Consider the following 10214-nt stretch of genomic DNA (forward strand, 5'->3'; position numbering starts at 1 on the left):
GTGTAACCTAGTGTAACCTAATGTGTTAATAGCTGTAAAATGTAATGTCAGCAGTTAGTTTTTTGATTGTAATAGCCAGTTCCCTGCTGTAATACACTGGAGCTAAATTGAAGCAAGTTTCAAGGCCACTCTTAGATACAGCATACATGTCTCTGCAGCAGAAAGGGGAGAGAGAGGGGGAAGACAAAAAGATTGAGTGAGAAAAGATACTGCAGCTGGATGGGAAAGGAGGGGGGAGTGAAAGATCAGTTAGTCAGCAAGAAAAAGTTTTGTAGTAAACAACTGGGATATAAAAGGAAGAAACTGCTTGTTTGAAGTGTGCAGGATTTGAGATTGCATTCTCCCTCGCACCTTATTTGAGCTCAAATAAACTTGTGTTTTGCTTCTTCACCCTGGTGTGTTCATTGGCGCTACGCACTCCGGGCCACGAACCGCTGTTGCTTAGCCTCTGGCACTTTGTGCTGGCAACAGTTTGAATAATAAATATATTTGGACCAGCAGTTCAACAATGTTTTACTTTTTTTAAAATAAATAAGATGAAAACTGTTTATGATATTTATTTTGTAAAAACTCCTTAATTTTTTTTACAGATAGATAAAAAAGAGCAAATTCACATGGTAAGGTGAAAGAGTAATTGCCGAATAATTTAATTAATACCTTTTACATGTAAAATTACCCTTTTATCTTATTGATTCATATATTATATAATATTAAATATGATGTTTTTCGTATTATTTAATATACAAATACAAAATAAGTCTTGAAAAATGGTTGGCACTCGCCACACTCTTCTGAAAACATGAATGTGCTACTGGCCACAAAAAGATTGGGGACCACCGCTGTAATCCAATCATGCTGGGGATGAGGGGTTTGGAGTGTGGGAGGGGGCTCAGGGCTGGGGAAGAGGGTTGGGGTGCGGGATTGAGGGCTGTGGGGTGGTGCTGGGAATGAGGGGTTCAGGGTGTGAGAGGGGGCTGAGGCAGGGGTGCAGACGGGAGTCAGAGTTCTGGACTGGAGGTGCAGCCTTGGGTGGTGCCAGGGATGAGGGGTTTGGGGTGCAGGAAGGGGTTCTGGTTTGGTGGGGCTGGAGCAGGGGGTCAGGGTCAGGGCTGAGGATGAAGGGTTTGGGGTGCAGGAGGGGCTCCAAGTTTGGGTAGGCTTAGCACTGGCGCAAGTGGTTGGGGTCAGGGATCTGGGTTGAGGATGAGGGGTTTGGGTGCAGGAGGGGCTCCAGGTTTGGGGGGGACTCAGGGCTGGGGATTGGGGCACAGACTTACCTCTGGCAGCTCCTGGTCAGCAGTGCAGCTGGGTGCACCGCAGACCACACTGCACCCTGGAAGCAGCCAGCAACAGGCCTGGCTCCTAGGCGGAGGTACGACTCTTGCCTGCAGGGATGCCCCCCATCCCCATTCTCATTGGCCAGTTGCCAGCCAATGGGAGTGCAGAGCTGGTAGTGGCCCACCTGCCTAGAAGCCAGATCTGCTGCTGGCTGCTTCCGGGGCAGAGCACGGTGTCAAAAAACATGCCTGTTGGTGGTGTTGACTAGAGCAAGGTGACCCAGTGCCTTACATGCTGTGACCCAGTAGTGGGTTGCAACCCATGGTTTGAAAAACACTGGTTTAGCAACATCCAAAGCATGAGGGTTGCAGCCCTGATTATCTTGGCTAATAGCCATTAATGAACCTATCCTCCAGGAACTTATCTAGCGGTTGGCAACCTTTCAGAAGCGGTATGCCGAGTCTTCATTTATTCACTCTTATTTAAGGTTTAGCGTACCAGTAATATATTTTAACATTTTTAGAAGGTCTCTTTCTATAATATGTAACTAAACTATTGTTGTAGGTAAAGTAAATAAGGTTTTTTTAAATGTTTAAGAAGCTTCATTTAAAATTAAATTAAAATGCAGAGCCCTACAGACCGGTGGCCAGGACCCAGGCAGTGTGAGTGCCACTGAAAATCAGCTCACGTGTCGCCTTTGGCACACGTGCCATAGATTGCCTACCCCTGAACTTATCTAATTCTTTTTTAAGCCCATTTATGCTTTTGGCCTTCACAACATCCTCTGGCAACAAGTTCCACAAGTTGACTGAATGTTGTGTGAAAAAGTGCTTCCTAATGTTTGTTTTAAACCTGCTGCCTATCAATTTTATCAGGTGACCCCTACTTCTTGTGGTATGTGAAGGGAAAATAATATTTCCCTGTCCATACCATTCATGATTTTAAAGACCTCTCATCTTCCCCTTTAGTCATCTCCTTTCTAAGCTGAACATATCTCAAATCCCTATCCCCATTGCACATGGGCTTCATTCTTCTCTTAATGTTGTCCTCAAGACTCAAACATTTTCACACACCTAATTATTTTTCTCTGGCCAATTTAGCTAATCTCATAGTGCCACCAAATCTCACGATTTGAGAAGAGTCATGCAATATTTGGTGTTTTTCTTAAAGCCTCAGCACCTAGACTCAGGTGATTATGTGAAAATCTCTGCTTTAAATTTTTTTAAATTGCCATAAGTTTGCAACTCTCATAGTTGTGGAGACAGACTTGAAAATGCAAAACTCTTGAGGCAACTAAAAAGATTTTTAAAAATCTCATTTTTGAATACTTGGAGTTGGCAATACTGATTCAGTCTTGATGTCGTTGCCCTCTGTAAACACTTTGGTCCTAACGCTTAGCTGCTGTAAGCTTTCCCCAGCTCCAGTTGGCTCTCAATTGATCAGAAAGGAAGGGCAAGTCAGGTCTAGTTCACAACTGAAAGCTGCTCTGCTGTTTCTGGCCTTCAGCTGGTAGAAAGAGGATCTGCAGCCTTGAGGGAAGATTTGGGGAGGAGAATGTAGGACAGAAAATTAAACTCTGAAAACAGAGAGGAGGAGTAGGATGGGCTGTAGGAGGAGCAAGAAATAAGACAGAAGTTGGAGATTAGGTATAGGGAAGGTTGAAAACAAGTAATAATGGTCTGCACAGAGTAAAATTAGCCAGAAGTTGGGAACAGGGTTAGGCTAAAAATTATAATGTCTTTTTTATTCTTGGGTCTAACCTGCACTGCTCTTACCACAGCATGGTGCAGAGTTCCCAGGCAAAACACTAAAAGAAAAGAAAGTGATATCACAGAGGAAAAACTGCCACATGTTCAGACGGACAGACACTAATTCCTTCTGGCCTACTTGCAAAGACTTTAGGCCCGATCCTGGAGTAAGCCCCAAAAGGGCTATCCTTGTGCTAGCATAGAGCCCTGTTACTGGGTTCGGTAGGTGTGGTTCTTTGCAGGACCAAGACAGTAAAGTAAAGTGCAAAGAAAAAAGAATTAACAAACAAAGAGCATAAACGAGTATATAAAGGGACTTAAGATTTTTCTCCCTCAAAATTATTTTTTCCTTGAAGTTAGAAATATCAGGACTCAACATCTCCTAACTTTCAAAAAGTTCTCCAGCAAAATGAGAGACCTAGTTAGATTCTGATACAACAGGAGACTGAGCAGGGAAGGAGTTTTACTGTTTAAAACTCTGATTTTGTCAATGCAAACTGACATAAGGCTGGGGAGAAAAACTGAAAGATTCAACCTTCTATCTCTTCAGTTAAGGTCCGAGGAAGCTCCCATGGCAGATCTCTAGTCAAGGCATGACAAGACTTGATATTTTTAGGAAAAAATGAAACAATCCTTGTGTTTCCTTTATACATGAGAAATAAAACCTAGCAAATCACAATGATATGACCTGGATAAACCTATACAAAACAATATAACCCAAGAGATTTACTAGAGAACAAACCATCACAAAGCTAAAAATAAAGCAATAACCAGTACAACAAGGCTGTGTCACCTTTACCCTTTCCACCCACCACACTGAACCAAACTCTCTTGGGTTGGAAAGAACATAAAAAGCTAGACTGCTAGTTTCCTATACAGAACTTTCACATTAGCAGGCTCCCTCAGCACTGTGAAATGCAGCCCCACCTCCTTGCTCTGTGCTAGGCTGTGCTGGGTTGCGTGACCTGCCAGGGACACAGATGCTAATGAGTGCTGCTGAAAGCTACAGTCTGTCTGCCACCTCCCTGCCGGATTGCGTGAGCCCCTGCTGGGCTGAGCATTAGGCAGGGGCGGAAGGTTTGTATAATTTTTGGTAGTGCCCAGAACAGGTCCAAGTCCCGCCCCTCCCCCCCGCCTTGTAAGCCAATATATATTTTTTAAAATAATGTAAAAATGTGAGGGCTCTGGGATGGGGCTGGGGATGAGGGGTTTGGGGTATGGGAGGGGGGCTCTGGGCTAGGGCAGAGGGTTAGGGTACGGGGGTGAGGGCTGCGGGTGGGGCTGGGGATGAGGGGTTTAGGGTTGGGAGGGGGTTCAGGACTAGGGCAGAGGCAGGGGCAGCTCTAGGCAGGACCGGTGCTAGGGGTTTTAGCGCCCTAGGCGCACGGCAATTTCACTGTCCCGCGCACTGGTCCTGCGGCTCCGGTGGAGCTGCCGCAGTCATGCCTGCGGGAGGTCCACCGGAGCTGCGTGAGTAGCCAACCGTCCGCAGCCATGACTGCGGCAGCTCCACCAGAGCTGCGGAAGCAGCCGACCGTCCGCAGCCATGACTGCGGCAGGTCCACTGGAGCCGCCTGCCGCCCCCTCCGGCAAAACGCTGCCCACCAATAATCCTGGCGCCTTAGCGATTGCCTAAGCTGCCTAAATGAAAGCACTGGCCCTGGCTCTAGGTATTTGGCCGGCTGCCTTTGGCGGCAAGAGGCCTGCGGGAGGTCCGCTGAAGCCATGGGACCAGCAGACCCTCTGCAGGCATGCCGCCGAAGGCAGCCTGCCTGCCGCCCTCACAACGACCGGCAGATTGCCCCCCGTGGCTTGATTTTGAGTTTGTTTATACAACGACTAATGCAAGAGGCTCCTGGTCTGTGACTGGAACACCTTGGAGCTACTGCAGTACAAATATTAATACAATAGAAATTAACGTCCCTTAAGCCTGGCATCAGATCTGATCCTGCTCACGCTTACACACATAAGCAGCGAATGAAAATAGTCCTGTGAGTTAAGTTACTCACACACGTACATGCTTACAGGATGAGATCCTTCGAGTACAGTCATTTTTAGGAGAGAAACTCCTTAGAGTGTTTCCTTTGGGCACTGTCTCCTACTAGGTGTTTGTACATCCCTTAGCAACATTTTTCAACCAGTGGGTTATGATTAGGGTGATGCTACATCCCATTTTTGCTGGGACAGTTGCTTTTTTAAGCCCTGTCCCGGCCATCCTGACTTTTTTGGCAAAAGTGGGCATTTGTCCTGTTTGCTCTTGCTGACTTGATCAATTGGCAAGAGCAAACGGGACAAATACTCACTTTTGTCAAAAAAGTGTGGTGTGATATGGAGGAATATACGGGGCAAGCAGCGATGTCAGCCCCTTGCAGGGGAGCAGGCAGGATTCCAGCAACCCCAGCCATGGGGGCGGGGAGGGCAAAGGAGGGTTCCAGCGACCCCCATCTCGCACCGAGAGAGGGGGAGAGGGCTCAGGCCAAGCCAGCACGGTGTCCCATTTTCCCTTTGGGAAATATGGTCACCATAGTTATAATCTCAGGAGCGGGTATCATAAAAGTCAGTTGACGGAGTTGAGATGCTTTGAAAATTTTATTATAATGCAAAGCAAAAAAATCTCTCTCCCCCTCTCCCTGCCCACCCTTACCCTTGAAGGTCAAGTATTCTTTGTCAGCCTCTGGAAACACACTCACAAAGAAATTATAAAACTTAGCTTTGTTATCGCCAATACCTTTTTACTTTTTCAGAAGCTGTAAGGGGATTGTAAACATTTTTTACTTTAAATAAGGAATTGCCAACCTGAAAAGGTTGAGAAATATTAGCCTAGCACCATGGGTCCCTGATCCTGAATGGAACCCCTGACAGCTACTGCATTATTATACAAATAATAATGAATGAAAACAAAAATGTATAAGCTTAAGTTCTGACTGTGACAGATATGGCAATTTCCTGCAATACCTGTGGGAGATTTTACTGTATTAAGTCTATGTACAATTGTGGGCCAGGGATTGTATGCAGTTGCATGGGGGAGGGTGACAACAGTCCTCCAGGAACTACGAACAGTGGGGGGGTGATTAGGCAAATTCACTCAGGTTGTAACACCTCCAGAGAGGTACCATCACCTGGAAAGACTCACATATACTGGTTCAAACTGGATTCTCCAGAGACAAATAAAGAAAGGAGAAAAACAATGAGGAGCCTGGTGGCACCTTAAAGAGTGACAGATTTATTTATTTGGGCATAAGCTTTCACGGGTAAAAAGAAGTGGGGTTTTTTTTACCCACAAAAGCTTATGCCCAAATAAATCTGTTAGTCTTTAAGGTGCCACTGGACTCCTCACTGTTTTTGTGGATACAGCTTAACACAGCTACCCCTCTGAAAGAAAGGACAATTTAAACTGGAGTTTAAACCTTCTGTCCAAAGAGGGCCACAAATTCTTCCTGGGAAGGTTTGGAAGGCCCCATAAGACTGAGTGAGCTCTCGCAGGCTTGTAGCATGCATGTGGGAAATTTTATTGATTTTATATGTTTTCTTTGTAATGATTTCACCTTAAGAATAAATATGCTTAGAAGGTACTGCGGGGTAACTTACAACTGTGGGTAATTACACTCTTTATAGCCTCTAAAGAGAGAGCAAAGCACAAGACAATGGCCTGTTAAGGTAGTCTGGGTTGCTGGGAATAACACAGTGCAGGCAGGAAACTGTGCAGCTTGCAAAAATCCTGCTCGGGGGGTGGGAGAGCGACACGGATCTCCATCTGAGAAGTGACAATGAGAAGCCTGGAGCCTAGAGTGTGTGTACCCATGAGGGAGCAATACAGATGCACAGTTGCCCTGAACTGTGGCACCCTCTACAACAGCAAAAAGTTTCTGCTGACGTGAAACAGTTAAATAGGTAATGCTGACACTTCATTTACTGGTTTCAGAGTAGCAGCCGTGTTAATCTGTATCCCCAAAAAGAACAGGAGTAGTTGTGGCACCTTAGAGACTAACAAATTTATCTGAGCATAAGCTTTCGTGGGCTACAGCCCACTTCATCGGATGCATGTAGTGGAAAATTCAGTAGTTGGCAAACACTAACCCAGGAACCTATCCTTGCAACAAAGCCCGTTGCCAACTCTGTCCACATATCTATTCAGGGGACACCACCATAGAACCTAACCACGTCAGCCACGCCATCAGGGGCTTGTTCACCTGCACATCTACTAATGTGATATATGCCATCATGTGCCAGCAATGCCTCTCTGCCATGTACATTGGCCAAACCGGACAGTCTCGACGTAAAAGAATAAATGGACACAAATCAGACGTCAAGAATTATAACATTCAAAAACCAGTTGGAGAACACTTCAATCTCCCTGGCCACTCGATTACAGACCTAAAAGTCACAATATTACAACAAAAAAAATTCAAAAACAGACTCCAAGGAGAGACTGCTGAATTGGAACTAATTTTCAAATTGGACACCATCAAATTAGACTGGGAGTGGATGGGCCATTACATAAAGTAAAACTATTTCACCACCACCCCCTCTCCCCCCCCACCCACAGTTCCTCACATCTCCTTGTCAATTGCTGGAAATGGGCCATTTTCATTACCACTACAAACAGTTCTTTTTCTCTCCTGCTGGTAATAGCTCACCTTATCTGATCACTCTCCTTATAGTGTGTATGGTAACACCCATTGTTTCATGTTCTCTGTGTATATATATATTTTCCTACTGTATGCTCCATTGAAGAGTGTTAGCGAGCCTTTCTGTCAATAATTGTTAGTCCAGCTAAGAAAAAATAATATTTGTAGTCAGCTCTAAACAAGCCACAAGTAACTTCTGTACTTCATTTACTGTCACCAGCCTCGCAGATAGCCCCAGGCCTGCCAAACACTTACAGTTTACTCAGGTAAAGCAGCAGATAATCCATGGCACTGTATAGACTAACAGACTTTTGGAGCAGTGATGCTTTCGTGGGTGAATACCACACTTCGTCAAGACGCAGGTATGGAAATTTCCAGGGCAGGTAAATATATTACTAGCAAGCAAGCTAGAGTAACGTAGGTTATCAGTCAGGGCAGTGTAGGCCCTTCTGAGCAGTAGAAGTGTGAAAACCAAGGATGAGAAACTGTTCTGTAATTGCAAGCCATTCACGACAGTCTCTTACTCAGGTTACCTACCAGTTACACTGCATACGTTAAATCAAATTGGACTACTCCTGTGAAACAAGTTATGCACCTTCTTAAGAATGATTGCAGACTAGGCCTTAGAATGAGACAGAATTACTACCCTATTGAATAAATACCAAGCAACGCACTCCGCTCAGGCTACTGTTTCAGTTTGCAAGACTCATTAAGGCCCCAAATCGAGCAAACACATTACACATACAGCTATGGCTAACAGTATTATGGTCCTGCCATGAGGCAGGGGACTGACCTCGATTGACCTCTCGAGTCCACTTCCAGCCAAGTCTATGAATCTAATGAATCTAACTAACATAGCTCATCGAGTATGTCAACTGGAATTTTTTTCTCACTCTTGTTGCTGGGTATCAAGGGACTATCACACACTTAATTAAGCACAAGGTGTGCCAGGATCAGGGCCAGCACCTTAGCAGCACATTGGATAGAATCATGAGATTAGGGTTGGAAGATACCTCAGGAGGCATCTAGTCTGACCCCCTGCTCGAGCAGAAAGCGTTTTGTTGCAATCCATAGGGCTAGAAAACCCAATTTAAAAAACAAGAAAGCTTAAGTTTTGAAAAACTAATGGTTTCAACAATACCACTGCGATTGATATCAACCACCCATCTAAACTGCATTAAAAGAACTCCCCCACCAAACTACCTGTACTCGGCAAGCTTACTTAGCCTAACTCAGTAATGTGGGGCTATGTGTACAGAGAAACTGCCACTCCAGAACAGACGAGTTAGCCCCATTAGTCAGCTATCCTTGATCGGTCATGTTACAGAGCTAACTGATGCATTTAGGGTTATTTTCATCCAGGGAAGCTGATTGCTCCTTTGGTATTGCACACAGCCCTCAGGAGGGCTGTAGATATGTTAGCTTTAAATCTCATTAGCTAGGAAGATTCGCTAAAAATAGCCTTAGCCTTTGTACTATGGAAAACAATGAAAACTTCGCAGACTTCATCTTCCTAGGGCAGGCTCAAGCTCATAGACTTAGCAGAAGGACCATTATGTTCATCTAGTCTGACTCCTGCACAATGCAACCACAGAATCTCACCCATCCATTCTATAACAGCCTCGAACCTATGGTCTGAGGTATTGAATCCTTTTCAATTGTTTGACAGATCTCAAGCGCAACGTCTCCACGCAATGTGGACCCAGCCCCCGTGTGTATGGACGACGAAACCTGCCAGGCCTCTGCCAATCTTGCCCTGGAGAAAAAGCCTTCCCGACCCCAAATATGGCGATTCAGTAAAACCCCAGTATGTGGCAAGACCACCAGCCACACCCAGGAAAGAATTCTTTAGTACTCAGAACCCATCTACATCCATCCAGACACTGGGCCATACTTACCTGTGATAATCAAAGGATCAATTGCCAAATTAATTGCCAAAATTAGGCTATCCCATCATACCATCCCCTCCATAAACTTATCAAGCTTAGTCTTGAAGCCAAATATGTCTTTTGCCCCTACTACTCCCCTCGGAAGGCTGTTCCAGAACTTCACTCCTCTAATGGTTAGAAACCTTCATCTAATTTTTAGTCTAAACTTCCTAATGTCCAGTTTATATCCAATATGATCATTCCCTAGGAAGCAGGCCCTGTTATTGCAGTAGTTCAACTGGGCACATGACAGCTCTAAGCTTTGGAAGGCTGCCTGCTCCACCTATTAAAGGAGTCGGACAGAGAGGGAGCTGGAATAAGGCTCTAGCTGCATTCCAGCCAATGATGAGACAACAGAAAAGGGCCATCGTTGGATGACAGTGGGCCAGATGGACAGTGATACGTTGCTAACATGCTCCAGCAGAAATGTTCTGTCTCACAAATAAGCTACGTTCCCTGGGTATTCCCACATCCTAAATCTACTACTTCCATACTCTCCCTTCTTCTAACCCCATTAGTCCTTCTAACAGCATTTTCTGGTCTAGTAGTGCTTTCCTCCCTGAGGTGGTTTCACTGATCTTTTTGCTACTTTGTTTACTGAAAGTAGGGCATACAAGTCTTGATCTCTGGCT

The sequence above is a fragment of the Chelonoidis abingdonii genome, chromosome 4 (assembly GCF_003597395.2).
Source record: "Chelonoidis abingdonii isolate Lonesome George chromosome 4, CheloAbing_2.0, whole genome shotgun sequence".
NCBI lineage: Eukaryota > Metazoa > Chordata > Testudines > Testudinidae > Chelonoidis > Chelonoidis abingdonii.